A 12,017-nucleotide genomic window follows, 5' to 3' on the forward strand; every position below is an offset into this window, starting at 1 on the left:
TAAACTAAGAAGGCTCTTTGAGGCTGGAAAACAAAGCAGTCAACTCCAAACAGTTTACACAGACTTTTATTCAGGGTAACTTATTAACAGGGGGTGGATCGGGTGGAGAATGATCCATGGCAACTGCATAGTTACTCTCCACAAAGTCCAGACCTTAGTCTACAGATTGTATAGAGTGAAAGACACTTGGGGAGGGGCACTGTAGTGAAACAAAAGGATTCACACACACTTCAAAGGGCTTGTATGCACCCAACTGACAGCTAACCCTTAATTAGATCTTGTGGCATACTTGTGCATCAGGAAGGAGAGAGACTATGGTATCTCTAACAAATTCATGGGAGGCCACAACAAGCTTCCCCCCAATCCTGGCTTTGGCGGGCATTTCTAAAGTATGTATATTAATCTCCAAGAGGCCTGGAACATGTTGCCCCAAGAGAGGTCATGGTGCAAATATAAACAAGATGGAGGGCCAAGGATGGAGTCAGCATTATTAGCACTCCCACAGTAGGTATGTGTGTGTCCATTAATAACATACCTGTGCCCACCTCTGCCTCTGTTGTGTTGGCCCAGTTTGCATGTCGGCTTTTGTCTTTTTGTCTCTCTCTTATTCTATAGAAACATTGAGGACCTACCACAGTATGCTTTGTATTTTGTCCTAAGCTCCTTCCATGGGATACTAGATCTTATTTCTCACACCTGCAGTCATTGCATTGGGGTTCTTAACCAAAATAATTTTGGGGGAACCATCATGGCACCTTGTCTAAATTTAAATATTGCCTCTGGTTTAAGTTTTCTACACCTTTTTGGACAGTGGAGATTGTTTTTGTTTTGAGATGCCAAAACCAGGGATAGTGGTGAGAGGTGGCAAATAAAGACTGACATATCAAAAGATGCAGCATGGGCAAGCTCATGTGCAGGAAGAGTCTAGTGTAGGGTTGGATATTGGAGTATACTATGCTCTGAATAGGAAGTCACTTGTCAGGAGTTCTATAGACTGATCAAGTCTGCACTGAACTGTACACAACTGCCATCCTCCCCTTTTCTGTTACTGATCCATCTATCACAGCCACTGACTCAGGAAACTAACAGGTAAGTCACAGCATGCTACCCTGGCCAGTTGCCCCAGCCCAAGGAATCGGAAGGGGCTGGACAAATTGAAAGCATAGGTCCTGGCTGGGTTTGCCAACGATGTTGCCGGAAAAAACTCAGATAAACTTGTTGCAAGAGAAACCAATAACTTAAGAAACGGGATATGGAAAAGAGAAAGGGAGGGATTCATTTCTATTGCTGGGAACCAGGGGAGGCGGCAGGCTCAAGCCTCAACAACTGACCTCTCTACTTGCAAGATGGACACCTAGAGTTTTATAGGGAGAGGCTGGGATCATGTACATGCAAGAAAGCAGGCAGAGGGATGTAATCATATGTGGGGGTCAATATGTGTTAGGCATGTGATCACGGGCAGGGAAAGAGATGTGGTCTCTTAGGCATTCTGTTGCTATCAGGTCTTTTTTGTCCTGGTGACTGGAATGTTCCAGTCATTGTCAAACATCTTCATCAATGCCTCAAGAAAGTGCCATAAGAAACAAGAACAATGGATTTCAGTTACAGCATGAGCTCAGCGGTCTTGTCTATTTCTGGTTTTAACTGTTGGGGTTTACAGTTGAGCAAGAGGGCTCCCTGACATCCCCTACCCTTTGGTTGAAACTGAGCATGTTTTCACAGCCAAGCTTACTTCAGTTGTTCCAAAAAGATAATTTATGAGCACATTTTGAGTTTAAATGTATTTAAGCCCCTGTATCAGAGCTGAATAAATGCTGCTCTGGTTTTCAAAAAAAAGAGAAAATTAAATCCTAGAAACTGCAGATCTTGATGGCAATGCCATACAAAACTCCATGTTTTATGAGAAAAGCTAAAGCTGATCACTAGGAGCAGTTTAGGTTAATAAACTACCAGAGACTATAAGTTAACTTCCTTTACATTTATCAGACGGGCTTATCAGAAGCATGCCATTGACACAACACAACAGGCTCTCCCATGATATACAGTGTATGAAATTTAGTGTACTTAAAAAAAAAATGCTGGCTGTATTCTAGGATCAAGTTGATGGTCTGTGATAAAGGGAGATACGCCCTATCCTCACCCTTGCCTTTTAGCACCCTGTTCACACTCTTAGTCAAGTATTTCATGACCGATCCCTGGCATGAAGCATTTTTTAAAGTTAAGAGTAAAGTTTAATATCAGTCATGATCACTATGGCTGCAATAGTATAATGTATCTGGAAGTTGATAAATTATCCGATAAGGTATGTGATCTCAGCTTTAGGTTAGGTTGTGCCCATTGCTTGATTTAAGTCTGTCCAAGCTTATTTGGGGAATTATATATGCAGTCCCTACAGAACTCTCTCTGTATGAATAGCTGAAGTATCTCCTGAGAGAAAACTTATCCTAGAGAAATCTGGCACAACAAGCTGATTCAGTAACAGAGCCTTTGTAGGAAGGGATGGACAATTCTAGCACAGAGTGGTGCTTGTCAATTACATTTATTTCCAAGAACAGTCTCTAAGGACCTATATTGCAATCCTATAAAGAAAGGAGTCACATAAATAAAACCAAAGAACTGTGTATTATTTAGCTATTGCTGCATAACAAATTGCCACACATTTAGTTGCTAAAAACAACACACATTTAGTATCTCAGAGAATCTGGGCATAGCTTAACCCAGACCTTGGCTTCTCACGAAGCTGCAATCAAAGTACCAGACAGGGCTAGCATCTCTTCCAAAAGCTCCATGAGAGAATCATCTGCTCCCAGGTTCGCGTGGTTGTGAGCAGGATTCAACTGTCTATGTTCTGTTGGATTGGAGCCCCTGTCTCTTGCCTACTGGCAGCCAGTAGTGGCCCTTGGTTCCTTTGCACTGGGCCTCCCCAACACGGCTTCTTGCTTCATGTATGCAAGCCTAGAAGGCAATCTAGAGAGTCAGCTAGCAATATGAAAGTTATGATACCATGTAATGTAATTATGGAAGTGCCAGCCCATCGCTTCTGCCATATTCTATTGGTTAGAAGCTAGTCACAGGTCCCACCCACACTCAAGGTGAAGGGGGTACACAGGCATGAATATCAGGAAACAAAGATAATTGGGGGAACATTCTAGGGTCTCTCTGTCTCAAACTGGTGTGTTAAAAATTAAAAGTCATTGGGGCACCTGGGTGGTTAAGTGGCCAACTCTTGATTTTGGCTCAAGTCATGGTCCCAGGGTCATGGGATTAAGCCCCACATTGGGCTCCAAGCTGACCATGGAGTCTGCTTGGGACCCCCCCCCACCCCCCCTTTCTCACAAGCCCTCTCTCTCTAAAATTAAAAAAGTCATTAATTAATTAAAATCTTAAAAATTAAGTCTTTAGAGTATCAGCAGCATGACTTTAGTACTGCTTTAACAGAGTGCAACATAAGGAGAGAAAAAGTAATAATGGAAACTCATTGTGGGTCAGAGAGTACAAGGAAGCTGGAGGCGACTTCGGAGCCAATCTGAGGCTGAAGAACACTAAAACAAACTTAGAATTCTTTGTATTTCAGCTAAGGACCAGGTTCAACAGGGAAACACTCAAGTTTGAAATCAGTAATTATAAATACCCACATGGTGGCAGTAGATGACAGTATTCTGAGCAACTAAGTACAGAAAAGCAAATTTATCTCCCTTGATGGCTACCCATGTTTTCCTTTCTGTCTGATCACTGGAAGGAGAGGGAGGTAACTACTCTCTTTCTACCCACCTATCCTCAAAGCACTACCCACAAAGCATCTACCCCTGAAGAGTGAGGACCGAGACAGTTCACTGTATTCTTTGCACAATTCTTCTAGAAGAGTAGGTAGGAGGGTCTCAGGGAGAAGGAATAAGGTCTCCTGAAATACATACCTACAAAGACTTATCAAGTACTAACAGTCAAATGAGTCAGCACAACGTTAATTAAAAATATCATACTTAGTCTGCTATAAAGCCAGTCTACCTCAGAATTGACACTATTGAGAAATCCTAGAAGAAAAGTATCAAATAAAACAGGAAATATTATTTCTACAAATGAGAGACATTAAGGAGAAAGAATTAGTGCTATATATACGTGCCCACAAATATATTCATGTATTTACACATATACTTGACAGAAATTCATAGCATTATCCAGTAAGAGTAAGTAGATCTGGCATTAATAAAACAGGAGGTAATTCTATAGGTGTTCCAAAAAAAAGGTGTTATTATCAGAGAAATTTTATTACCTGAAATATAAACTCAGAAATCTAAATAAGACTGTGATTAGCCTACATCTTCTTAATAACCCACACTCAGAGAGGTTGATATCTGGCAATGTTGGGATTCGTTTGATCTTGGGACATCCTAAAAGGCAGTTTGGTTTTGCAAAAGTGAAAATGCCTCATGTCTTTAGGGGTCTTTTTCAAGGAATAACATTCCATTGTGTCCAAACAACAGCCAAAGAGGTAGAAAGTTGAAGTGCCTTATGAAACCTCAACAGTCATGTTTAGAGAGATGACAAACAGCTAATCGTGGAGGAATGATAAATGCTAGCATTATCCTCTGCCAGCTCTATTCCCACACAAATCACAATAACATGCAATCGTTTGAGGAGTTAATACTGTGAGGAGAGAGCTGAGTTAACTGAAAAGATGAGCCCCACAGAAATCTGGAGAAAAGCTTACTCCAGGACGAGAAAGCAGTGAGAGAACACTTGCTGTTTTCAAGGATCAGCGAGATGGGCAGTGTGGTTGCAGTGCAATGAGAAAGGGAAAGGGTGGCGGGCGGTGAGGTCAGAGGGAGAACAGGCCTTGTAAGCCACCGTGAGGGCTATGGATTTTACTCTAGGCGTGATGGAAAGCCAGTGGGGACTTCTAAGTGGGGAAACAACACAATTCATGGTTTCATTTTATTTTATATTTATTTATTTTTGAGAGAGAGAGAGCATGCGCGCATGCACCCGCACACGTTAGGGAAGGGGGGTGGGGGGGATACAGAATCCAAAGCAGACTCCAGGATCTCAGATGTCAGCCCAGAGCCCAATGCAGGGCTTGAACTCATGAACCATGAGATCATGACCTGAGCTGAAGTCGGACACTTAACCGACTGAGCCACCCAGGAGCCCCAATTCACGGTTTTAAATGATTTAAATGATTAGAAAACATTCTAACAGTTATATATAATATACATGAAATCCATGATTCATATTTATCTGGAGGGCTGGAAAAGCATGATAGCAGGACAAATGATGAGGTCTGAAGGACACTGTATTTTGAAGGTAGAGCTGACAGAATTGGGTGGATTGAGTGTGTAGATAGGAGACAGAATCCAGAAGGTGCAGGAAGATCAGAGGAGAGTGCAGCGCGTTAGGGAGAATATGAAGGTTTGGTTTGGAACAGGTTACGTGTCAGATGCCCAGAGAATTAAGAGTCATTTCAAACCTACAATCAGAACTTGGTGACTAGTTTCACAGGAGTTAGCAAGGAGAAGGGAAGCAGAAAGGATCATACTCAGTCAAACATCTCTTAAGCTTGCTCCCAGATGCTCAATTTCTTATTTTTGTGTTTGGCTCCCAGATGCTCAATTTCTTTTCTTTTTTTTTGTAATCTTATTTATTTATTTATTTTGAGAGAGAGAGCATGCACAGAGGAGGGGCAGAGAGAGGAAGAGAGAGAGAATCTCAAGCAGGCTCCCCACTGTCAGCATGGAGCCCTGCACAGGACCCAAACTCATGAACCACATGAGTCTGCCGCTTAACTAACTGAGCCATCCAGGAGCCCCCCATATGCTCAATTTCTAATGCCTTCAGGTACACAACCAATACAACCAGGACTGAGAATCCTGGTTTATAAGATTATAACAAACTCAGAATATTTTCCTGCAATAATTATAATATGTTGAGCAAATGCATCTGGTTCATATTCAGCTATTATTTCTTATTAACTAAATTTAAAAATCACCATTGGAAAGACATTTTTTTCTCCTTCAAGTGGTAGTCACAATTTCATCTGGATTATATAGCTAAAAAACAAATATTGTATTAAACTCATTGCCAGCGAGGTAACCACACATTTGCTGCAGGTTCTGAGTGGGTATTGGGTATAATAACAATTCAATGAGCAATTATTATAAGTCTAAACTCATCGTCATGGCCAGATGACAAAAAGGAAATTATTTCTGCCATAGATGATTTTACAATCAAGTGCAGAGACCAAGGATAACAGGAAACAATTAGAAAACAAAGCCAGGCATATGTGGCGTTAACAGGTCAAAGTAGAGCACACTGAAGAGAAATGACAGGGTGGGATGAGTAGTTAAAGAGGGCTTCATGAAGGACACATACCTTGAATTAGGGAAAATAGATGAGCAAAGGGATGTGTCGGTTTTTTTGCTGTTTTTGTTTTTGTTTCAGATAAAAGGATGTAAATACATAAGCTTGGAGGGCACTAGTTGGGAGATGGATCTGACTAGAAAAGAGAGTATGTTTACGAGAGCATGGCACAGTAAAAATGAATGGCAGAAATACAAAAGTTTAGGCAGTCCCCAACTAGCAAACAACTCAGAACTAGAAGCATTGCCCAGCTTCTTTAATACCATGCACACATTCAAATACCTTACGCTCAAGCTGATGACCTTGCTTCTTCTCTCCCTGAGAAAGATGAAGGAATCAAAGAAGAAAACCATTTCTAAACTCCTACCATCACATCACCCAACCTACCAGCATGTGCACCCTGGCAGTCTGCCTTTTCTCTGTCCTGAGCAGGACCTGGAGGTGTTCCCAGTCTATAGCTAATCCCTCCACTTGTACACCAGGTTCTTCCTCTCTCACTTACTCAAGGTCATCACTCCAGTGATTCTCCCTGTGCAGAATTTTTTGTTTGCCCCTTGAGATCCATTTTCCTCCTGCCCCTGCCCTACTCTTTGCCAGAGAGTCTGCCCTGAGTCAACGGGTTCCCCTGCCCTCCAGCTTCCATATTGTTCTGTCCAGTGGGAAGGACAGGGGTGCCCAGGGAAAGGGCTTGGGATGTGTAGGAGGGAGGAAAGTGGAGGTGGGAATTTATTTTTCCAGCTCCTTCCCTGTGGGATGGCTTAGTCCATCCACCAAATGGCACAGGTAGATCTTAAGAGAGCTCCCCTTTTCTGGGTTCTGGTAACTTTTCCCCTCTCCTAATTGGTATTAATACCAATCTGTAACTTACCCCCAGGGTACTACTCTATCCCTTTGTTTTCTTTATACTTTGATCATAATTTTGTATAATAAATCATCCCTGTTAAAACTTCAAATTAGGGGTGCCTGGGTGGCTCAGTTGGTTGAGCATCCAATTTCACTCAGGTCATGATATCCTTGGTTCATGAGTTCAAGTCCCGCACTGGGTTCTCTGCTGTCAGTACGAAGCCCATTTTGGATCCTCTGTCCACCCCCCCACCTCCGCTCTCTCTACACTTCCCCTGCTGGTATGTGCACTCTCTCTCAAAAATAAATAAACGCTTTTTTTAAAAAAGCTAAAAAAAAAAAAAGAAAGAAAGAAAAGTTCAAATTATCCAACTTGTGCACACCATCTGCTTCTTGCCAGGACCTAGACTGATACATATCCCTTTTCCTCTTATATCATTAGTTTTTACATCTCAACTGAGTCCAACTGATAGTAAATAAACATACTGTTTTTTCCCTGATATTAAAAACAAAAGGGGTGCCTGGATGGCTCAGTCTGTTAAGCATCCAACTCTTGATTGTCGCTCAGGTCATGATCTCTCCATTTGTAGGATCCATCCCAGAGTTGGGGTCTGTACTGATAGCACAGAGTCTGCTTGAGATTCTCTGTCCTCCTCTCTCTGCCCCTCTTCTGCTCACTTGGGCTCTCTCTCTCTCAAGAATAAATAAATTTTAAAAAGAGAGAGAGAGAGTCCTAACGGCCTACTCCTCCTCCAGCTACCACATCTTTTCTCTGCTCCTTCTTAGGGCAAACCTCTTTGAAAGGACTGTCTTACTGGCATCCTCAGTTCCTCTCCCACTCAGCCCCACTAACTGCTCTCATCGGATTACCAACTGAATCTTTGTTCTTTCTGGATCCATCAACAGCCCTTCCCTCATACCCCTCCTGGAAACCCTTCCTCTACTTCTCATCCAGCATGCCAAGCTCTCTTGTTTTTCCTCCAAACTCTACACTGGTTGTTCCATCTCAGTTCCCTTTTCCTGTTTTGTTTTTTGTTTTATTTTATCTTCACTTCTTATTGTTGAGTATCCCCTGAACTGACATTTTGAAACTTTTCTCTTTGCTACATGCATTTCAGTGGAGCTCTCACCATTTATAAAATCAGGACTCCCAAGTTTATATCAGTGCCTCAGATCCCCACAATGAACACCAGATTCCTATATCCAGCTGCCTTTTGACATCCCCACTTGAATTTCTAATATAGATTTCAAACTCTACAAGTCCAAAATTAAACTCCTGATCTTCTTCTCCAAATCTGCTTCATCCATAATTTTCCTCACATCATTTAATGACAACTTCATACTTTTTTTTTTTTTTTTTTTTTTTGTAAGGAGGCTCCACACCCAATGTGGAGCTTGAACTCACAACCCTGAGATCAAGAGTCAGATGTTCTATTGACTGGGTCACTGAGGCATCCCTGGCAACTTCATACTTTCAGTTTCAGTTTTCAGTAGTCTAAAAATGTGAAGTCATGCTTGACTCCTCTTTTCCTCATATCCAATCCAATTGACTCTCCCTTCAAAATACAACCAGAATTTGACCCCTTCTCACCACCTCCACCGTCACTATCTCAGTCAAATGCACCATTATGTCAGCTGGATATTTGTCTCTGACAAAATTTCACCTCTCCAGTCTTCCTTCAAGCCCTGAAAGGCAGGTATGAGGCTTAGTTGGTGGCTCTCTTTAGAATATGGGGAATTAACTGTCTCTGGTCCTCACATCTGTACTTTATAATTCTGGGCCAAGAGCGGGGGGAAATCTCACTTAACATCTTATTACAACTGAAATCCTGTCACACTGAATTTAACCCTACAGGAGATTATGTAGTTGAAGACCCCCAGGACCTGCCATTATCATGACCTCCATGAGCAGCCTAGAGAGTGATTAGTCCTCAGAGGAGCAGAGGAAATAAGGTTCTAGGAGGGAGGTCTTTGGGAACAAAATGGTGACAAGAGAGGCACTGGAATTATAAAAGGATACGTTTGTTGAATATGATGTGGTATGGTTGGGGGGAAATATGGGGAAATATGTTTCAAATTGACTCTACAAACTTTGAAAAAGAAATGTGCCATCAGTTGGATATGGCAGTGGGGGTAGGGGGGTCAGCATTGCTATAAAAGAGAGAGGCCAAATACACAGGTGGAACTCAAGCCTTTCATTCCCATTTAAGAGTGTTTCCAGTTTTATCTGAATACGAGAGTAGTCCACCACAGCTTAGTTTTATTACTACTAGCATTATTATTTTATCTGCCCTATGGTCCCAGAATATGAGGAAATAGAAGATAACTGGGGCACCTGGGTGGCTCAGTCAGTTAAACATCCAATTTCAGCTCAGGTCATGATCTGTTTGAGTTCAAGCCCCACTTCAGGTGAGCTTGAGCCCCGCTTCAGGCTCTGCACTGACAGTGCAAAGCCTGCATGGGATTCTCTCTCTCTCCCTCTCCCTCTCTCTCTGCCCCTCACTCTCTCTCTCTCTCACTCTCTCATAAAAATAAATAAATAAATAAATAAATAAATAAATAAATAAAATGTTTTTAAAAATTAAAATAAAATATTTTAAAAAACAAAATAGAAGATAACTTTGGAATTTGGCAGGGGGGGTTTGGTTTTGTTCTGCAAAGTCAATTGAATATCCTCTTTCACTTATGTACCTATAAGGTCAATACACCGTCAGCTTTGGACAAGTGTGTGAGAATTCATTACCCTCTTAGTAAAGCCATAGGGAGGGAAATTTTGCTTAAGGTAACTTGAGACCTTCTACTGGATTCCCCTGCTAATCAAAAGTAGAGTGTTCCTATGAAAACTTCTGTGAGCCAGAATGGCATAAAGCAAAGAAGCAATTACCATTCATTTATGTGGAAAATGTTTTGAGTATTCCCAGATGCAAAAATAATTTCTCTTAGGCTTTTCTGATACCTCAGGACACATCTTGCTAACAGATGCATAAAATAAGTCAAGATAAAGCGCAGATGCTCACACAGTTCAAAGCTCTGGCGGCTTGATTTCAGATGCTGAGTTTAATTCCCAGGGAGGAGCTTGGAGTGGCCACTCTCATTGCTGGGGGTGCACGCTGCCTCTATATAATGGTTCACTGCAAAACAAACACCAAATGCTATTATTATTTTTCACTTTCTTTCATAAAAGCAAAAATTCTCTTTGAATTTTTTCCAGTTATAGGTTTTCTGTAAAAGTGAAGTGGCCTAACATGACCTTTTGAAAACAAGAGATCCCTATACCTACTGACTTTTCCCTGAGATAGGAAGCCCGGATTGTATTGATCCAAGCCAGTTACAGAGAAACTCATGGGGTTTATGAAATAAAGTTATGGCAAAAGCATAAAGGAAGGACCAATGCCCAGCACTGAGCCACAGAACTGAGCCGAGAGGGCAAATGAGGCAGTCTCTGCCCTAATCCAGCCGGCCTGGGGGCAAATATGCACTCTGGAGAAGTCACTGTGCATATTTCAAGGATTTCATTACTGAGGTCTAGTAGGCTTACTGCAGTAGGAAGTCCATGAAGTAGCAGCTTCTAGAATCCAAACTGAACCTGCTCGCCTGGAGAGATCTGATAGATTCAAACCCTGGGAAAGTGGTTGGGGGAGAAATGAAAAAAGCAATGGTTCTGGAGTTATGGTCAGTTTGCATAGGCCCTTCTCCTCTAAGAATAACATGAGGGAAGCGAGATGGCCTACCCTAAAAAGTCAGCTACCGCTGGTGCTCCACCCTTAGGGCTCCCGGAAGCTGGAGATTTAGCCCCAACTATCTAGGGACAATTCTGAACTGAAAACCAACCTCCAGTGTGGACTTGTCAACAACACCACATCAGGGAGATCTGGAGCACCTAATTACTGATAATAATAAGTACCTAGGATTCCTGGACAGATAAAAGACTGGAAGGCTGTGAAGAAAATGGATCAGAGCTGTTGCCCATCAAGGCCTGTGGACCCTCATGCTCTCTGTTATACAGCACGAATGGGAGTTATTTCCACCCCAAACTATAAAAATGTTCGCCTCAATTGCATTATTTAAGTTTTAGGATTTGAAGGGAAGGTTTCACAACTGAAAATAAGTGGGCCAACACTGTGTTCTTCCACACCATCAGGCAGCCTCCACCCATCTGATACAGCTGTCTACTGAAATCTGCCAACAGGACAGTTAAAAATAGATGGTGGCTCCCTTAAAGGAGTTGCATGATTGATTTATATAGCCTTTCATAGCTATTTGCCTAGATCAGTTGTCTCCAAATGTTTTTGCTTGCATGCCCTTAAAGAAATGTGAAAGCCGTGTATCCTTCACAAATTTTTAAGTTCACTAATATTTTTAAATGTGTTTAAAAAGTTTATTTATCCATGGGTTAATAATACTTTATTGCGAGAATAAGTCAGGATTTAGCTATTCTTATTTTTTATTTACACCTACAGTACTTTCAAAAATCTCATTTTTATACATAAGTAGTGAGAATAGAAGTTCTGTTAGTGAAACTTAAAATATATTGTTTTTATTTTGCATCTAATAATTGGAACAACATATTAATATTGGAGAGGGAGGAATTAATTTAATAAAGCTGTTTTTCTAAAATTTGGGGCACTAAGTCATAGGTGGTATTTTTGGAATATTTGTTCTGCATCCCATATATATTAGTGTTAGTATAGGTCCTGCTTTTTTTTTTTAATTTTTTTTTAACGTTTATTTACTTTTGAGACAGAGAGAGACAGAGCATGAACGGGGGAGGGTCAGAGAGAGGGAGACACAGAATCTGAAACAGGCTCCAGGCTCTGAGC

General features: G+C 41.5%; 1 protein-coding gene across 4 annotated transcripts in view; it reads right to left on the reverse strand.

Moving 5' to 3' along the window:
- Positions 1–12,017, reverse strand: part of FRRS1 (ferric chelate reductase 1) — a 103,722-nt gene that overhangs the window by 68,363 nt on the left and 23,342 nt on the right. The window contains exon 2 of one of the 4 annotated variants that reach the window (XM_053214507.1): positions 10,217–10,328. The exons of 2 other annotated variants lie outside the window; for them this stretch is intronic. The gene's annotated coding sequence lies outside the window, so the exon portion shown is untranslated. Of the gene's footprint in view, positions 1–10,214; positions 10,329–12,017 lie in introns of all 4 variants that reach the window. One more of the 4 variants, XM_027058509.2, reaches the window with a different exon arrangement.

This window comes from Acinonyx jubatus, chromosome C1 (genome assembly GCF_027475565.1).
Source record: "Acinonyx jubatus isolate Ajub_Pintada_27869175 chromosome C1, VMU_Ajub_asm_v1.0, whole genome shotgun sequence".
Classification (NCBI taxonomy): domain Eukaryota; kingdom Metazoa; phylum Chordata; class Mammalia; order Carnivora; family Felidae; genus Acinonyx; species Acinonyx jubatus.